Here is a 19,930-nt window from a genome sequence, read left to right on the forward strand (position 1 = left end):
GAGGAGGCCTGCTGCACTAGTTCAAGAGGAGTCCAGTAAAAAGTGCAAATACATGTACTACAAGCCTTCATATGTCTGTCACACTTCTGACTCCTGCCAAAGTTTCAGCAGCTTGCAGCTTTTCCAGTGGCCAGTTTTGATTCTTTTTATATCTCTAATCAGGGACTTGAGTCTTTAAAAAACACCAGGTGCTTCCATTTGCATTCCAAGAGCCCTCACCCCTCCAGATTTCTCGTGCTTGGAGGAGGTTGGTGTCGTTTTGTTTACCATGGCAAAGAGTACATGCTGTAACAAGTGAATCTGGGCATAAGTTGTGTATCACAAACTTCACTCTGTGTCACTTAGGGAAGGACTGGAAGAACTGGACTTCTGCCAGCCAGTATAAAGGTAAGGTAGCCTGGGAACAGGCAGTTCTGGTAGCTTTCTCCTGCAGCGCCTTGTAAGCAGCAGATCACATCAGAGCCAGGTAAAAAAATTCTGCATGAATTTGCTTATTTTGGTTTAAACCTGCTACTGTTTGAGCTGGGTCACTTCTAAGCTAAGGGTGGGATTCAGGTATATCCCACCTGGCCTCCAGCTGCTGCTCCAGAGGGATGTCGGACTCTTGTCCATCCTGTGTCATACCTGCCAACTCCATGGAGATACCTTGGAAAGAAAGGGGCAGTTATAACACACAGTATATAGACAAATGAATAATAGGCAAGCGTTTTTATAATTGTTTGCACTGGCAATTTTGGATTTTAGTCTGCATATATATGTATTTAGAAAAGAAATGTCTGTGTCCTAATACACTCACAAAGGTGGTTTGTTTTGCTATGCTTATTAATAGATGTGCACTAGTAGCTGCCACAGTGAGCTAAGATGCTTACATCTAACATGCTGGTATTACCAAACTCCTAAAAACCTTCTGTTCAAGCATTCCATAGAATCATAGAATGACTAGGTTGGAAAGGATCCACTGGATCATCGAGTCCAACCAATCCTAACAATCCCTAAACCATGCCCCTTATCCACCCATCCCTTAAACACTTCCAGGGATGGGGACTCAACCCCCTCCCTGGGCAGCCTGTTCCAGTGCCCAATGACCCTTTCTGTGAAAAATTTTTTCCTGATGTCCTGCCTGACCCTCCCCTGGCACAGCTTGAGGCCATTCCCTCTTTTCCTCTCCCCTGTCACTTGGGAGAAGAGGCCAGCTCCCTCCTCTCTACAACCTCCTTTCAGGTAGTTGTAGAGAGCACTAAGGTCTCCCCTCAGTCTCCTCTTCTCCAGGCTAAACAACCCCAGCTCTCTCAGCCGCTCCTCAGAAGACTTGTTCTCCAGCCCCCTCACCAGCTTCGTTGCTCTTCTCTGGACACGCTCCAGAGCCTCAACATCCTTCTTGTGGTGAGGGGCCCAGAACTGAACACAGTATTCAAGGTGCGGTCTCACCAGTGCTGAGTACAGAGGGAGAATAACCTCTGGGACCTGCTGGTCATGCCATTTCTGATACAAGCCAAGATGCCATCGGCCTTCTTGGCCACCTGGGCACACTGCTGGCTCATGTTCAGTCGGGTGTCAACCAACTCCCCCAGGTCCTTCTCCTCCAGCCAGCTTTCTAGCCAGACTTCCCCCAGTCTATAGCACTGCATAGGGTTGTTATGCCCCAAGTGCAGGACCCAGCATTTGGCCTTGTTAAACCTCACACCATTGGTCTCAGCCCAGTGGTGCAGCCTGTTCAGATCCCTTTGCAGAGCCTCCCTACCCTCCAGCAGATCCACACTTCCACTCAGCTTAGTGTCATCAGCAAACTTGCTGAGGGTGCACTCAATGCCTTCATCCAGGTCATTGATAAAGACATTGAACAGGGCTGGATTCAGAACTGAGCCCTGGGGAACCCCGCTTGTAACTGGCCTCCAGCTGGAGTTAACTCCATTTCCCACCACTCTCTGGGCCCGGCCATCCAACCAGTTTCCCACCCAGGAGAGTGTGCACCTGTCCAGGCCAGAGGCTGACAGTTTCTGAAGCAGAATGCTGTGAGAAACTGTCAAAGGCTTTACTGAAGTTCAAGAAGACTACATCCACAGCCTTTCCCTCATCCAGTAGTTGAGTCACTTTGTCATAGAAGGTGATCAGGTTAGTTTGGAAAGATCTGCCTTTCGTGAACCCGTGTTGATTTCCCAGTGCTCTAGACTGCTGCACCTTCCTTCAGCACATTGGGCTTTCTTAGTAATGTCTCATCACCACTTGACCCCTCTTGCCACCTGGCTACTTGGAGACCTATTTCACACTTCTGACTTGGTGTGTTCTCTGGACGTTTCACCTCTCTGACTGCCAGAGACTAGGTGTCCTCAGAGTCTGTCTCCTGGACATCTGAGGGAGACTCAGCTAATACTGATAAACCCCAACTCTATCTCATTTTATTCAACAGACTACTACTGTAGGAAATGTGTTTGAAAGGCCTGTTTGCTGATCATGTTTAGGAGCAGAGACTTAAACCCAAGCCTCCTGCACTTTGAACTAACCATGGTGAATCTTTAGATAGTGATGCAAAAAATAAGAAGTACTTTTGCTGAAATATTACAGTGGTGGGAAAAATAGTGAGCTTTTGATCTTTGTACGTGTAACATGTTTATTTTCTCAGAACAGACAGCCAAAGATGAGGGTGTTGGAGATGTGACGGCTGCCTGCTCCAGAAGGGATGGGCAGCTGGGAGTTGAAGGTGACCCCAGGACAGGCCATGCCCTCATCAAATGCAGCCATCCCGTGGGGGCTGACATGGCAGGAGAGCCAGTTGCTGGTAACAGAGCCCACGGACATCCCCAGAAGGGTCAAGGCAATGAGCCAGGTCCAAGGGCTGTCCAGAGAGCCTACTCAGAAGCAGCAGGAGATGAGGCTGGAGACAAAATGAGAGCAGCAGCTCAATGAATCCACCCAGGAGGCAGGACCAGAGACTGGGCTGGAGATGAGCAGCTCTGCAATCTCTCTGGAGCAAGGACTGCATGGGCCAGGCTGAGCTGAAATGAGGCTCCTGAGGTGGGGTTGTGGATGGAGGCTCTAGGGTAGGCTGGGCAGAGACCAAAAGGCCATCAGTGCCTTCCAGATGGCAGCAGAGAAGTCTTTGAACCCCTTTTGTTGAACAATCACCATACATGAGGTGGGACCAATTCATCAGATGCTTTGGATGCTGTGACATAGGTTCCTCCCCTGTCTTGGCGCAGCAGGAAAAAGGCTCAAGTTCCCTAAACTACCAGCAATGTGCTCTAGCTGGGTGTTTATTTTGAGAAAGGCAGGACAAGAGAGTTTTTTGAAGTCTACAAGTAATACACTTAAAGACAAAAAACTCCTTGTAAGGTGAGGGCTCTGTAGGCCACAGATAAAATTTAGGATTAAGACCTCTTGGAATTGCTTTTGCTTCAGTTCTTAACATATTTTGTGGCCATAAAAAAGTCAATTTTCTTTTTATCTTCAAAAAGTTTCTAAATTCACCGTTTTCATGACATCTGCTACAAAAATACTAGCACCTATTATTCCTAATAAAATTTATTCTTCTGACTGGAATTTACATATGTATTAAACCATTGTCTCCTTCACTTAACCTTAAGATTGAATAGAGAGGGGTCAGGAATGTAGAGAAATAGAAATACAAGGAAAATGATAATAGATTTGGGGGAATCTCTTTTGGTAATAAGATAAATTAAGAAAAAGGGTAGTTTTACCACAGAGATTCTCTGTTGACAAGCTTGGAAACCCTTCAAAACCACTAGCATCTAAAAGCCCTGGAATTTAATTTGTTTATGCACAGTCCCCTCATTTTTAATACATTTTAGCACAAAGCTTCTAACATTCTAAGTAGCCAGAAAAATAAATAAATCAAGAGGTTTATGCACAGACACAGAAAGCAACTTAAAATATACATTATTTCTTTTGGGAAAAACATGGCTGAACTATGTGAGAAGTATCTACTAAAAGATGTTCTGAAGGATACTGGTCATCATTTAACAGATATATTGCTCAATTTTTCAGATTTATTTATGCATACACACAGAGACAGGCCAGCCATAAACATTACTAGTTACTGCTCTTAACTGTGCTAGTGTTGATAACAAGACTGTGTGTTTGAGTTTTTGTTGTGCACTCTAACTCCCATTGGTCTGGCATTGCATGCATTAAAATATCTATTTAACGGACCATAAGTAGGAGATACAATATAAAAAAAAAATAACTCTCAGAATTGAAACACACTTAAGATGTTGACTTCCTACTAAATGACAATACTAATGGTAGTGAGATTTTAAAAGTCAAGCTCCTCTCTTGGAGAGACACAGGGAAAGAATGTGATGCTATCAGGTAGATAGATTCCAATGATACAAAATGGTACAGCTTGTTAGTCTTTGCCAGCTCATTGTGTTTGCATATGCTAATAGCAATTAAAAAAAGTGCTATCACTTGGAAGTATTTACATCAAGGTACTACAATTATCTTTCATGCAGTTGAGTAAAGTACAAAATAGAGTAGGTTTTTGGCTGTTACAACACCACATATTTTTTATGTAAAAAATCATTTTACAGCCTGAGCAGGGCCTGCTGCATTCTTGTTTATCACCACATTGTGGGAATGTAGGTATGATAAATCCATTTTTACTATTATTTGAACTTGTTTGCAGCATAAAGCAGCCCATAGGACAAATGAACAGAACAAGATTTTAGAAGTGAGAATGCAAGAGGGTTTTTTAAATTAAATCACAAATAAAATGTTACCCATCAAAATTTAACTCCTTTTCCTAGGGAGATGAGTAGGAAATAGAGAAAAGTGCAACAGGTAGGATAGAAATGCAGGCAATGGGTTAGGAATTAATTTACAGAATCACAGAATCACAGAATCACCAGGTTGGAAAGGACCCACTGGATCATCAAGTCCAACCATTCCTAACACTCCCTAAACCATGTCCCTAAGCACTTCATCCACCCGTTCCTTAAACACCTCCAGGGAAGGCGCCTCGACCACCTCCCTGGGCAGCCTGTTCCAGTGCCCAATGACTCTTACTGTGAAGAATTTTTTTCTGATATCCAACCTGAACCTCCCCTGATGGAGCTTCAGGCCATTCCCTCTTGTCCTGTCCTCTGTCACTTGGGAGAAGAGGCCAGCTCCCTCCTCTCCACAACCTCCTTTCAGGTAGTTGTAGAGAGTAATAAGGTCTCCCCTCAGCCTCCTCTTCTCCAGGCTAAACAGCCCCAGCTCTCTCAGCCGCTCCTCGTAAGACTTGTTCTCCAGCCCCCTCACCAGCTTCGTTGCTCTTCTACCTTTACCTCAGGATTAATGCCCTGAAAGGAAAGGCTTCAGCCATGGCATAACCCCAACTCAGAGCACCCACCAGCTCTAGAGAATGAAACTTGAGGAGGAGATAATCCTGCTCCCACTAAGAATGAGGTGTCGGTGCCTTGGGTCACATTTGACCCTCAGGGCCAGGGCAGCACCAGGGTTCTGAAAGAAACCCACAGACAAAAGGCAAGGCTTGGGGCAAAAAAGAAAAGATTTGGAATGACTGTGAGGTCTTAATTTTTAACTGCATTTTCCAGCAGTTATTTCCAAGGGATTCAGGTAATGCAACCCAGATGCTTCTCTGGCTATCACTTTAAAAACTGTGAAGTCTTTTTCCATCCGGAAATGAAAAAAATCCTTTCATAGCTATTTCATTTTAACAGATGATTTTGCCTTCAGCTTTTTAAATTCTAACTAAATAGAAAATCAAAATACATTTTAAATCACAAACTTTTTTTTGGAAAATATATTGTTATTGTTGCAACTTTCTCTACTTGTTTTACTGAGATTTTATGTTGGAGAAAAGGTAAACATACCTCAAAAAAAGTAAATATACCTCAAAAATATACTTAATTAAAAGTAGTGCCATTTTTTATTGTAAAGCAGCTTTTCTAGCAGTTCTAACTCCTGCACTTTAAATACTGAAGTCAAACTACTCTCTAGAACATTTGCTTGAAGGATTCTGCAGAATGCTACATATCATTTGGTCATTTCCACTTGTGCAGAGGACATTTAACGTTTCAAAGCTAGAGATGTCTATAATGCGGATGCAATGATCTATGTTTAAGAATGTATGTTACCAAACTGATCTAAACAGAATTCAGGCTTTGAAATGCTTTAAATTCTTAAGTGGTTTTGAGGTTTAAGAGGTCTTACTCCCTCCAGTTTAATTTATATTGACAGTGCTAATTCAGTGGTTACAGCACTGAAAATAGGAATGGGAAATACTACCCAAATTCAACTGAGAACTATAAGTAGAGGAATGGGTTCCTCAACAGCTACCAGCACTTTTCCATGATCCTTGCCTAAAACCTAAAGAAACTCAGTTTCTTGGGGTGGGGAGGAAGGAGAGAGTTTTCTTTCAGCCATGCTCCTGTATTTCATTTTTAAAAACTGAAAATAGAAATAGCACAAAGTGCCACAACATATCCTACTCTGATGATCCTACCAAAATCAAGAACAGAGAAATTACTGGAAATTGCATTAGAAAATCTCACCTAGGAAAGTTGCCTGGTTCAGGAAACTCAGATGAGTTTCAGTTGCAGCTGGACAGCTTTTTTTGCAAGCTGAACAAAGCTTCTGAATATTCATGTTGCTGAATTTCCTCTTATTTATGAAAACATTGTATTTAATACTTATACTTAGTTACAGAAATACCAGATTTTATAGTTTAACCAACAATTCAGACAACATAGAAAGTTTATCGTTTAAAAAGGTCACAGAACCAGACACCAAGTTTATTGGCTATAAGCAGAATTGAGGGTTCTTCCCTTTGGGGCTTGAATGCTGTTATATTTCCACATTGCAAAGAGCAAACACCTCAAAAACTTTCTGCTCTAAGGGTGACAAGCCAGCTGTTCCCTCACACCACATATAAGCCAAAAAACTCAACAAAACGTTGTCATCTCCTGCTACTGTTGCGTTTGCTACTGCTTCAGCAAAACTATTCTTCCCTCTCAATTTTCTGCTTTACTTCTGCAAGTATTCTCTATAGTGCCTATCCAGAGGCTATATTGAGCAGAGTTCAGTGTTACACACTCGCACATCGGCAAACACATCTTCTTCTGAAATTCTTCTTGGCTGGAATATAACCCCGTGAGGTGAGAGGAATAATAAGGTTTTCTTTCTTGCAGTGAACCTTTGTGTGTGAGTCATTGTCCTGCAGCACTAGGCTAGTTAAGAATACCAACAGTGGCCACGATAGATAATGGGCTTGTAATCTGATTTGCAATATGAAAAATATTAATGTTAACTAATTAACTTGGAAAAATGGCTTTTGAAAGAAAATACATTCTTCCCCTTGGAGAACAGTAAAATACGTTGAAAGTTCATATGATCACTTTAATGCCAAAAAGGCTGAGAATGAGGCTAAAGGTGGGGAAAAGTATTATTGTATTATGAAATACGGTAATCAAAAAGAAAAAGGTAAATCAAGCATTAAGAAACTTTGAAAATGGATCGAGTAGGACTGTGAATTCTTCATGCAGAAATCTTCAAGCTGTTAATTTTTGTGCAGACATGTCAGAGACGTGGTTATCAACTATTCAGGGAATTCAGCTTACCACAGGCTGGCAGAGCCAAATCTCTAAAGACAGAGAGAGATCAAGGGTGAGCACTCAGGACAGCTAGATTAAGCCCTTCCACTAGAATACAAGCCAGCCATTCAGTACCTCTGTTTGAGGGATTTTATACGCTAATGCTGCACCACGTCCCTCCATAACTGTAAATCCCCCACTGTTCACCTGTGGAATAATAGTCGCTATTACTGTTGCAATTGTCCATAAGGACAAAGATAGGATAATGAGAAAATTAGAGGAGGAGTGGAACAAGGAAGATGGTGTTCAGGCAGCTTTGGAGTGGTTCCTTTCAAAATAATCTTACACTCCGGACACTGAAAAGGCAGAAAAAAAGCACGGATTTTGTCTGGTAGTTATGGGTCCTGGGTAGCCTCCTCGCTGTGGTAAAGAAAATTTAAAGAGCAATCTGTCCCTCCACGAAGGGCCAGCTGGCAAACATGGACTGTGAAAGGCACTTGAATATTTGTGGTTTTAGGCAGTTTGCTGCTTGACACATCTCATCCTTTACTAACCTAGATTCATGTTTTCGCAGTCACTTCAGGGCATTCACACCAGGCTGCCTCCACTTTGAAGATGGAAATGTCGTAAATGTCCCACAGTCCTGTATTATCTACATGCAAATTTACATTGTATCAGTCATTTACATTATAGCAATCAAAACAATAAGGTCAGAATTCAGTAAAAGGTCAAAAGTCAATACTTTTTGCCTGAAAATTATGTGCCACTGAAAAATATTTGACCAACTCTAAGCTGAGGTAGAACAACTGATAATACTACAAGTCCTTTCCTCAGATACTGGACATGAAGCTTTCAAATGAAAGCTTTTACAATGAAGTTGTTACACACTGCCTTCCTGTGGCTCCTGAGAATACTTTCACTCCATGTTTCACTAACAAAAATGCATCTCTGCAGAGCAGTTGTTCCTGTGACCCATTTACAAAGTAATCCTCTCACTCAGTTCATGGTGATTTAACAGCCCTATTCCACTAAATTATTTACATTCTAAATGTTCAGGTAAGTCTAGAGCCTGGACCTACTCATAGCAGAGTCAATAAAAAAAAACCTGTTTTAATTTTGATAGCACAAGGTCAGATCCTTAGGCAAAGTATTTTATCAGCTTGGTTTTGTTTGTTTTTTTTTAAAAAACTGGTAATAAATTCAGTAAATAAATATATTTACTTGACTTCCTCAGTCAATTAACATTTATTCTCTTTTCTTGGTTCCTTTCTATGAACAACGCATACTTTTTTAACATTTGGTTGTCTTTTTTGACCTCTTATCCTACTTCTGAACTGCTCCTCCACTTTCCCGTATAAGGCCGAGTTCTCTTCCTTTCTCCTCTGTATTAAGAAAATCCGTGGTATAAGAGGGTGCTGATTCTTTTCAACCTATATTTCTATTCTTCAGTGTTTTAGTTTTACTTTGGATGAACAAACTCCGTTATTCACAAATTAAAGCAAGAAAATATCTCTGCTTCATTTTCTCTTGGAGTGAAGAAGAGGCATTGAATAAGTAAATTGCATTTGCTGTGAACGAGAGTACATTTTCTGATCTAGTAGCAGCTCTCAGGGAATTAGTTGTAGTAAATTGCTCAAGTTTCACAGGCCAGTGGGCATAGGGTAAACTTAGTAGCAGCAATCAGAGGAGGAAAAATCTTTCTCCCTCAAGGAAAGAAACATTGTTGGAGAAAAATAATACAAAGCATTTTCTCAGTGATGTATTTGCAGAGTTGTATCTAAGAAAAGAAATGCTAAAAAAGAATAACAAATACCTATAGCCAACCTAAATAGTGGCTTCTTCTAACTGGGGAGAAGAAAAAAAAAATCAAATTTTATGTAGTGATGTGACATCACGAAGCAGTAACCCTACATTTGCAATGTTGCATCCTGATCTGAGCAGGACCCTAACCTAAAAATAAGGTAAGCATTATAAGCAATTTAGAGAAAAAGAACATGAACAGGCATTGAAGAGATCACCACGCACATAAAGAAGGTTAAAATCACTGATTATACAATAATTTGTGATAAAAGAGGACAAAATCATAGGCCATGATAGAAACTGCTGTAGATACAAGGAAATGGAGGAATTGTCTTGTGTGATGTAAAAAAGTTATAAACAAAAACAATGGATTAAACCTAGAAAAGGAGGGGAAGTCTGGTGAATATGAGGGTAAAATGAAAGTTGTGAGATTATTTTGTTCTAAGGGAAGTATTCGAAAAGAATATGCTAATTATTAAAGAACAGACCAAGTGACCTATTAGACTTTATCTAACTTGTTAGATTCTGCCAGCTATATTCAAGGAATGAAATTTCATTAACCTCAATATCACTGATATTTTCAGTAAAAGAAGGTAAACTGGCACCTTGTTCCTGTATAAAAAAAAACCAGAGAATTTAATATGCAAATTATCATTGCCTGGATTGTTTTGGATGCAAACTAAAAGAACTGAAGCATTTTAGGCCATCACAACTCATCCCTCAGTTTTCTAATCCCTGCAGTACGATGCAGAGACATTCACTTGCAACTGTAGTGTTATTATCTGTAAAAAGACACCAGGTTGTTTCTTGCCATCCACCTGAATTTTCCCATCCTCCCTTTGGAGAACTGATGGAGAGAATGATGCTTATTATTAAACACATTTCTGTGCGCTGGGCCAAGGTTAATTACACAGGATTTCGGCTGGTTTAGACCTGCTTAGGATCCTGCATGCGACAATGTTCACTATGTTGGGAAATGAATGACAAGTACCGCCCTACTCATGTGTGATGTAACCATTAACTCAAGGGCAGTCACAGAGAAAGCTATAAAGGAAGTAAAATCAGTAGAGCGTAGACAGTGTTTGCTAAGTGCCAGCTGCTAATCCAGGGTAGGGAGTTAATTTTTAAAGGAAGAATTTGCCATAAAAGGGTTGCGCATGCTTTCACAGCTCCCAGATGGATTGTAGCTTGCTGGGATACGGAACCCATATGAATGACAAGGATGGTGGAAACCAATTTTCTTCCTGAGCTTGTCTGTTGTCATTACCTATTTTGCTACATTTTATGACTCCCGTTTCCAGATGGCAATTTACAGTTTAGCTGAATAAAAAAAAAAAAAAAAAAAAAAAGAAGGGTAATTGGTAATTTTTCTCTCTGTTCTGCAGATATATACTTTCATTGTGATATACAAAGAAATTCACAGCAAATCTATGTTGTGTTTTCAAGTGCTGCTTAAAAGGAGTGGGCAGTGCACCAGGGTGATTTTTCAGGCACACTTTTATCTATTACTTCTCTACCTCACTGACTGAAAAGCGGTGGCTCCTTTCTTCCCTGTCCTGCTTTATGACTGGCTGATACAACACACGTTCATTCACAAGTCATGTGGAAGGTCAGCCGCCTGATGTAGAACAGGATAGTATCTGTTACTGGGTTTCCATGGAGCAGTTCCTTTACTTTAGTTTGCTTTAGTGTCTGTTTTTGAAAGTAAACTAATTCAAGAGGGTGATTCCTTTGCTTGCAAAGAATTTTAGGCCAATCTTTGTCTAGTCTGTAACACAAACTAATTTTGAGCTGTTTATTTAGTTTATGTTGTGGGGAGATGAACAAGTGCTTGGCAATGGCTCTCCTGAAGCACTCAGTATTAGTTAATATTCCTGATTTTCTAAAACTATATTTCTAGCCTCACTACTATAACTCATAACGCTAACAGGCTTGAACGTCTGTGTGCTTGTAGGTATGAATTCCTTAAGCTACTGGTTTCTGTATGTTTCCTCTGAGTCCCTATTATTGAATCTGGTCCAATTGCTGTTCAAACCCTGTTAATGACTGTGCTGACATCCAATTTTTATTCTTTATAAAAATAACTTGTCCAGTGTATTACTACAGCAATTTGACAAGAATTGTTTATATAGCGGGCATCTTTAGAGCTAACTTTGTACAGGCAACACTTTGATTAAACTGCCTAATTCTGTATGCTCTTTGGAAAAGTTATCAATATCCATGTTTTAATTTTACTTTTTGTCTTTTTTTTTTTTGCTTTAAGTAGGTCATTATTAGTATTTATCTTTATACAATGTAATTGAAAATTAGGCTAAACACAAAGTATTCAATTATGCAGTATCTTGGAAAAAATGTAGATAAGCCTCTAAAACAGACAGTTCTTGCCCCAGTGGGTCCCTAGCACAGCTTCAGGCTCATAAATCAAGTAATTTTGTATGATGATATTCATGTTGTCCTTTATCACATCCTGAGTAGTGCAATATAGTACAGAAAGTGCTTCCACCTCTTAAGAAGAGAAACTACTTTTCATTTTGTGTGAATAATTAACTGCTTAGGTCTTGAGTTCATCTACATACCTTACCTTTCATGCGCTAATTAAAGGTCTGCTCTTGTTAGGTACCATCTGCAGGCAATGGAGAGAGACAAGCCTTCGGCAGAGTGATTCCTCCCTCTCACTCACCATTCATGATTTGAGATGAACTTGGGAGGTTCCTGCAGAACGAGTCTATGACAACTGCATTCCTAAAGTAGACACCTCAGCTAAATACCTGAAGTTACCTGTGTAAACTGTATTGTGGTATTCAATTCTTACAGCTTTAATCATTTAGGCATTAAGTCTGTGGACCTACCTATGTATCCATGAGTTAGTCATTACAGGGAGAAGGGATCTCCTGGCAAGGATAAATCTAAAGGGTAGATGTTGTACATAGATGAGATGCGTCATGCTCTAAGGGTTTCTGTCTTTTTCTGTCAATGATAAGGAGTGTCTGGAATAGCTGCCTTGGAGCAGGTACTTAACTTTTAGATGGCTGAGAGAAATCCCATCCTAAAGTGATAAAGTATCAATTTGGCAACTCAATAGACTATAGTAACCTTTTAGCTTATCCAGTAGGAAAAGATAGGCAGCAGGATGCTAAATTCCCTGTAATGTTCTGTATAATTAAGGTTATTAGGCTCTAATTTGCCTGAAGAGCGGGAAAACAGCTCAGTCCTCATTGCCATTAACTCAATTACTTTCAGCTGTACTGCAAATTTTATGACAGAGAGCTGAACAGTCACTATACTCATTTTACGTGAGGCAGCAGGTAGCTAAGATACTAACTGGGTAGACTGGAACTGAGCTTTCAGCTTAGTTGTAGTGCCATGATAGAGAAAAAAGTTAGATTTAACTGTAGATACTCAGAATCCATTAAGAGAAGGGATAGAGAAAGTATCAGTATTTTTTAAGTATGAGATAAAGATTACAGGTTTCAGGAAGACTTTAATGTTTTCACATCTTCATCATCTATCCGTTATAACAATGCCTGCAATGGCTTTTCAGTGGTTTTTTTTAATATCTTATGTTTATAGAGTTTAAAATAGTTTATTAATGCTGTAATGCATGCAAGAGTAAACACCTGGATGGTACACTGAAAAATTCCTTGCAAGGCTGCACAGACCAGCCTTGGACAAGTTGCATAGCATTGGCTTGTGTGGTCTTACGGATGAGTGCAGAAGCATGATCAAGTATGAGTTTAAACTTTAACTCATTCTAGTGTTACTTGCTGCAGTGTGCAGAAATTCAAAGTTTGGTTTTGCTCAAGGAGGAAATAAATGCAAAAAAATATCATGGCCCCATATTTTTAAACATAGTCATTAATTCTGGGTGATGCAATGCCTAAGCACCTATCTTGAGACTCCACTAGGTAAAATTTCTGACTCGGCCTTACACTGACTAAGGCAACGTAAGAAGCTCTTAATGCTTCTGGAGACAAATATGTAACACCAGAAACCGGGAGGAGTTTTCAAAATTACTTTTGTTCTGATATTTCCTCACTAGTTTGCAGTGAAATTGTGAGCAGCCTTTAAAGGCTTTATCTAGCAAACAATCCTGCCATGTGTCTAATCTCCTGAATTATAATGTTGTCTGACATATCTGCAGTCAAAAGATTTTTGTATCAACTAAACCAAAGGAAAGAATTCTAAGTCAAAGAGATGTTTGAATACTGCAGAATTCAAAGAGTACAATCCTGAAAGGGTCCTCTGGAGATCATCTGATTATCTCTCGGTTTCCGAAGTTAGGATTGATTATACCTACAATGATTTTGCAATTTTCCTAGACTGATCGTTCTATCTTTTCTCTGCTTGTACTCCTACAAGCTGTTCTAATATTTGATTCAAGTCTTTGTTAATGTGATTGAGATTCATTAGACCTTGTCTAACCCCTAGTGGATGTGGAGAAGGTTAGTATTCCTTCATCCTTTTTTAATTCTTTCCCTTTTCCTGCCTATTAAAACTATTACCACGTTTTCCTAATACTCTCCTCTGAAGACTAAGGAACTGCCCTTTGGCCATTCAGTATTACTATGCTATATTTCCTGGATCTCTGCTGATTTCCATGCTCCGCTGCATCTTTTTTGTAAACATTTGTAAACATTCTACTCAGTTGATTTCTACTACTAAACTATACATTTTTGCATATATTGAAAAAGTTGAATTGAGCTTTTTCCTGGTTATTCCTTCTATTTGAGATTATTTTTCATCCTAGGCCAGACCTCTGACAGACCTGTAGGCCACCCACATTGTAGACCATGATAAGCGAAAAATCAAAACTTGTCTGAAGACATAGGTGGGCCTCTTGTTGGGTTTTGATGAGGCTGTGCATGGTGAGATGCATATCACCACACATACACATGAATATATTCCTCTCTGCAATTCTACCTGTGATGAGTATACGTCACTCTAACTAGAGTCCTGTTACTACAGCAAACAAAAACTACTAGCTGAGCAGCTGAGCATTCCTATTTAGGGGCTTTTTTACATCTTTCTGATATCAGTGTATTTTCTTGGTGACAAGTTACTTCAGTATAATATTTCTCATATACCAGTATGGAAATGTTTACAAGCAAGAAGCAGAAGTTTAAGGTCAAAGGACAGCCATAATTTAATAATCTGTTAATTAAAAAGAGTGTCATATTTTGATTCTCAACAATTACCCTCACCTAAAGAAGCTGGGACAGACAGAGCCTATAGAAAGTAGATCTGGACTAGTTTTAATATAATATCTTTCTCTCTGCTATGGATAGGTGCTGCGTGCCTTAGCATTTATCATGTAAATACGCTTCCTCCTGTATGAAGCTGCAGCAGGTACTTAAGGCAGGATCAGAGCAAGATGTGCATTAATTGACTCTAAACTTATTGCTGATGTATCCAGCATCGGGTAACAGACAATTATGTATTGTAAAGCTGTTTGAACTAGAAAATACAAAGGGGTCTACAAAATATGGTAGCACAATGTTTATGTATCCTGGGGAAACTGGATGTGATTGACTTTGAAAATTGATTCTGAAAATGAATTATTATTGCACTAATCTTTCCTTGAAAAAACAGTATGATAAAATCCAAGTTCAAGAATCAGAAGATTCTAACTATTATCTAATCCATTATTAAGTTCGCCTTTTATTTGGAAGCAGTAAAACAATAGGAAAGGAGATGTTCCTTAACATTTTTGCATTGCTGACATAATAAACAGTGCAATTCCTACATTTGTAGGATTTCTCCAGCTTTCCTCTTTTTCAGTAGAGGAGAAATATTTGTTCTAGATGATTTGCTCTGTTTTCTCAACACAGGAGCAAGAAAACTTAACCCCTCCCCTCTATCTAAAACAATCCTAGACAAAGCTTTTGCCCTTTTTAATCTCCATCTCACTCTCACGTTCTGTTTGCTTCATAATGACCTAATTACAGGTGTTTTTGTCAGCAAGTTCAAACACCTGTATTGGGGTCTCAGAGACAGAATTGGAACTATATAATTCACTCTGGTTTATACAGGCATTCCAGCAGTCCATCTATCATCTTTATGTAGACAGTTTCCATGTAGAGTCAAGCATAGAAAAAACTGTAATGGTTCCCAAATGACTAGTTGAAGAGTATAAAACATACCCTCCAGAAATTCTACTTCTATATTGCAAAGAATTAAACTATTGAAAATCAAATGTAGTCTAGACATGAAATTCTCATAGAAATTGTCATTTCCCAAGCTCTTCCTTGAGGGCCTAACAATATTGGCCATGCCATGTTGAATTGTAGCGTGATTTTTATAATGTACAGCAATGTCACAAGACTACGCAAGATAAATAACCCATGAGCACTGACACTGCTGCCCAGAATCAACATTTCACTTACTTGCCACGGGCCTTCCTGAATTTATTTTAGCACTAGTCTTTATGACTCCAAGCAGTTCTTTTATGTCTTTAACATGTAGATACCCAACCTGGGAAAACACTCACCTTTTGTATACTGCTTTGCAATCCAAATGACCTGCTACCTCTGCAGCTTTCAGAAGTCATTTCAATTCATTTCACAAGCAGGTTAAGCAGTTCAGAGGCATTTTATAATGCAGATTTTCTTTAAGACCACATTCCAGCTGTGTTAGGTGTGGAAACACTGGTATAGGAACTAGCTAGCAATCTCCTACCCCAACTCTTGTGGAAAAACCTTGACTTTTTCATTTTTAATTCGAATGCAGGTAGTCATCTTCACACAGAACATTTAGAATGTACTTCAATTTGCACTTTTCTCAGCAGGTTTAGTAAATTAGACTAATTGTTTTGAAGGTAACAGACAGCAGGATCTGTTTCTACAAGCACTCTAATAAACTGGGATTCCTATTTATTTAATTCATTTCTTCAAAATTATCTTACAAGTGCATAAAGAGTTTGTCAAACTAGATTTGCAGTTACTGCTATTATTCTTCTTAATATGGAAATTGCAAGGAAAATTCCTTGGGTCTGATTCATTAATCACTCTGGTAAAAACAAATAAAGAATACCCTCTAGTAAAGTCTGTACAAGATAGAGAGACCGTTTCTAACTATTTTCTAGTTAGAAATACATACTAATCTATTTCTGACTTCTACAGAAATGATATGTAAGGCAGCACCAGGTAAATAAAACAAAACAAAACCAAACAACAACAACAAAAAGAGGCCTGTGGAGCCCTTGAAATTCTTGCAAAACAGGGTAAAGATTGATCATCACCTTTTAATAACTGTATTTCAGAACTTCCTTCCAGTGCACAAGGAATGTTATAGCAAACCTGTAATAAGCTTTTACTCTCCTTGACTTCACAAGAAATGGGGTGGGGAGGAAGAAGAAGCAGACTCAGCAGGGAAATTTTGAATACTCAGAAAAAAGAGCTAATTTAACTGCAAGCTGGTCTCAGAAGAAAAGCCTTGAAATCAAAAGTCCAAAATAAGTTCAATACATTCAAAGGTGAAGAGAACAAAAACTTATCAATCAAACACACTGAAAGTACTGCTGGGTGGGAGCTGGTTGATGAAACTCTTTTTTTTAATGGAAGATTTCAACCTGTTTGAAACCCCAACCCACAAAAAAAGGGACCAATAAAAAAAAAAAAAACAGGACCAAACAGAAAATAGATGGGAAGATAGGCTTCTCAAAGAAATTCAGGCAAGCCCACATTGACTAGTTTCTCATAGTTGGAAACGTGCAGTAGGAGCAGGAGAGCTGCTGGCATGCCTGCTCCCAGCTGCTGCAGCCCGGGGCTTGCTGTGTTCAGGGAAGATAGAGCTGAAGATGACTTTGCCTCAGGAGTGCTGCCTACATCTGTGTTACTTCTTTCTGCTGCACAGGTAGAGAGCTTCCAGCAGGAGATGGGAAAACAGCAAGGGACTGTAACACCCAGCTAGAGCTGCAAGAGCTTGTTTCCAGGCAGTCTCCTTCCTCCTCTCCTGCTCTCGTCTGCCTATTTTTACACGCATATGCAACCTGTTGCAAAGCAACAGCCACAAAACAAACTTCCTCCCTCCAGAGCCTCCCATGTGTCTGTGCTTCAGGCAGGGATGCATCTCTGTGCTTGAGGTGAAGATCAAGATTATTTACCAAAGATGGTTTATTCCTGGTCAGTATTAATGTGGTATTTTCTACTCTATATTATTCTTTGAGACTGTGGCACGGTTAGTATAAATATCAGTATTTTAGAAAAATGTGAGTGGAGAACATTAACATGGATTTTGCATGTCTACAACATGAATGACTTCCTGGTGGTTTATATTTCCATAACAGAAAAAAAGGGGGTCTGGCCCATAATATTCTGGCACAAAAAAGGTAAAGACTGGCAGATGAGAACAAGAAACGTGATTTGCTGGGATCCAGGGGTCCTGGTATCCTCAACAGCAAGTACAAGGAGCACAGGGAAGAGTGGTAAGTGCTCCTTGTACTTTCCAGAATTCACAACGGCATGGGTGCAGTGTGGTGTAGTTCTTTTTTATGCTGTGTGGCAAGGATGTGTGCATCTCTCTGTTCTCACCATGTGTGCTTTGAACCTGTCCATATGGAAAGGATCCTTCTCTAGACATCCACATCAATGCACAGGCATGGGCCAGTGGTTTTATTCTTCTTAAAGGCATGATCCCCAATGCCCACTATATTAATGAATGTCAGCTTGTTGATATAAAATTTGCATAGAAGCACCAGAGCTGCACTCTATGGATTTTCAAGAGTGAGCATTTGGGACTAGACAAGCTCCAGAAGCAGCTTGCATTATTGCTGTTGGTTTAAGCTGAAGTTTAGTCTCACGAACCTTTCTGCAGGAGTTGGGTGAGGGAGGGCGTCTCCTTCTTCATCCCTTTAGTAAAGCCGCTGTTTTCAATATGTATAGGTGACACACAGGAATATATCTTTCTTGACATAAAACCATTTCACTTCAATTACTTTTAGCTTTCACATTTGAAGAGATAACTTGAAAATGCCTTGGCATAGATTGACATGAAAGACAATGAGACATGAAAGGCAATCAGGTAAATAAGAAAATTATTATTTACTAGTTTTTACAGTGCCTATTGTCATGGCAGCTTGGCAAGGGATTAGAAACATTTAAATGTAAATGAGTTATGTCATTCTCAAAATTAAAATGAGTTAGTTATTCAGAATTGGGGGGGGAGGGGAAGAAGAAAAGGCAAAGGAGCCTTCTGTGTTGCCTTTAAAAGGCTTATTTCTGAGTTTTGGAAAGCACAGAGTGCAAGCCACATTGTAAGAAGCCTCCTGGGGGAGAGCAATGATGTCTGTACAGAAGAGCACATATTAGAAGCAGTTTTGCATATGCAAATGTGCCAGAACTGGAAAAATCAGGACTACAGGAGTGTGGTGCTGTGTCTAAACTAAAAGCTCTGCGGAGACAACTGCATAGCTGCTCTGCAGAACTCAGTGTGGGACTGAAAGCTGCCAATTCAACCTGTGTGGGCTTTTAGACTCAGAAGGTGCAGTGCAGAACTATACCACAAAAAGGCCAGCTCAGGCCCTAGAAGTAGTCTGAACAAACTAAAAGTGTCTTGTACCAAATAAACAGGCTGCACTTTTCCATGTTTTACCACTTTCAAGATCCAGGCTGGTGTGTCTGCATTTCATTGTACCGTGCAGTTAAACTGCTTTATTTGGAAATAAGAGGAAAATCTTCTTTGGGCTCCATTCCATCACACAGGCATCCCCACAGAGTAGTCAAGTGCCACAGTGGACATTGAGAATTTTCACAGGGAGTTGAGTAGAATAGAAGGCTCTGGTGCATCCAGGAAATGCTTCCACCTAGAAAGTTTAAGCATACATAGGAAGGAAAATATTCTCTCAAGTTAAATGACAGTATGGTCCCAAGCTCCTTGATTATGTTTTGTGCTTAACATACATACTGGGCAAGGCATGGGAGTGCACTGATTTTCATGTCTCTTCCCTGGTGCCCTGCTTCCTATTGTAGGGTAACCTGGTGATAAAGCCCAGAACAAGACCATATGAATTCAGGTCAGATCTTTGACACAGGTACTCAAAAGATCTGAGGATATTTGCAGTGTTGGATCAGATCTCATATAATCATAGAATCACTAGGTTGGAAGGGACCCACTAGGTCATCGAGTCCAACCATTCCTAACACTCCCTAAACCACACCCCTCAGCACCTCGTCCACCCGTCCCCTAAACACCTCCAGGGATGGGGACTCAACCACCTCCCTGAGCAGCCTATTCCAGTGCCCAATGACCCTTTCCGTGAAAAATTTTTTCCTGATGTCCAGCCTGAACCTCCTCTGGCACAGCTTGAGGCCATTCCCCCTTGTCCTGTCCCCTGTCACTTGGGAGAAGAGGCCAGCTCCCTCCTCTCCACAACTCCTTTCAGGTAGTTGTAGAGAGCACTAAGGTCTCCCCTCAGCCTCCTCTTCTCCAGGCTAAACAACCCCAGCTCTCTCAGCCGTTCCTCAAAAGACTTGTTCTCCAGCCCCCTCACCAGCTTCATACTGACCTCAGTCCTAGAAAACAGTATGACTTACACCTTCACTAGCACTTACAGTGGTTCCTTCAAGCACAAGAGAACACAG

At 40.1% G+C, this 19,930-nt stretch overlaps 1 protein-coding gene across 1 annotated transcript in view; it reads left to right on the forward strand.

The window, feature by feature from the left end:
• Positions 1-442: 442 nt before the first annotated feature.
• The window catches only part of LOC104055298 (hyaluronidase PH-20), a 44,528-nt gene continuing 25,040 nt past the window's right edge, over positions 443-19,930 (forward strand). Inside the window, exon 1 of the mRNA XM_054056599.1 lies at positions 443-466. The gene's annotated coding sequence lies outside the window, so the exon portion shown is untranslated. The remainder of the gene's footprint in view (positions 467-19,930) is intronic.

The sequence above is a fragment of the Cuculus canorus genome, chromosome 1, assembly GCF_017976375.1.
Source record: "Cuculus canorus isolate bCucCan1 chromosome 1, bCucCan1.pri, whole genome shotgun sequence".
NCBI classification, from domain to species: Eukaryota; Metazoa; Chordata; class Aves; order Cuculiformes; family Cuculidae; genus Cuculus; species Cuculus canorus.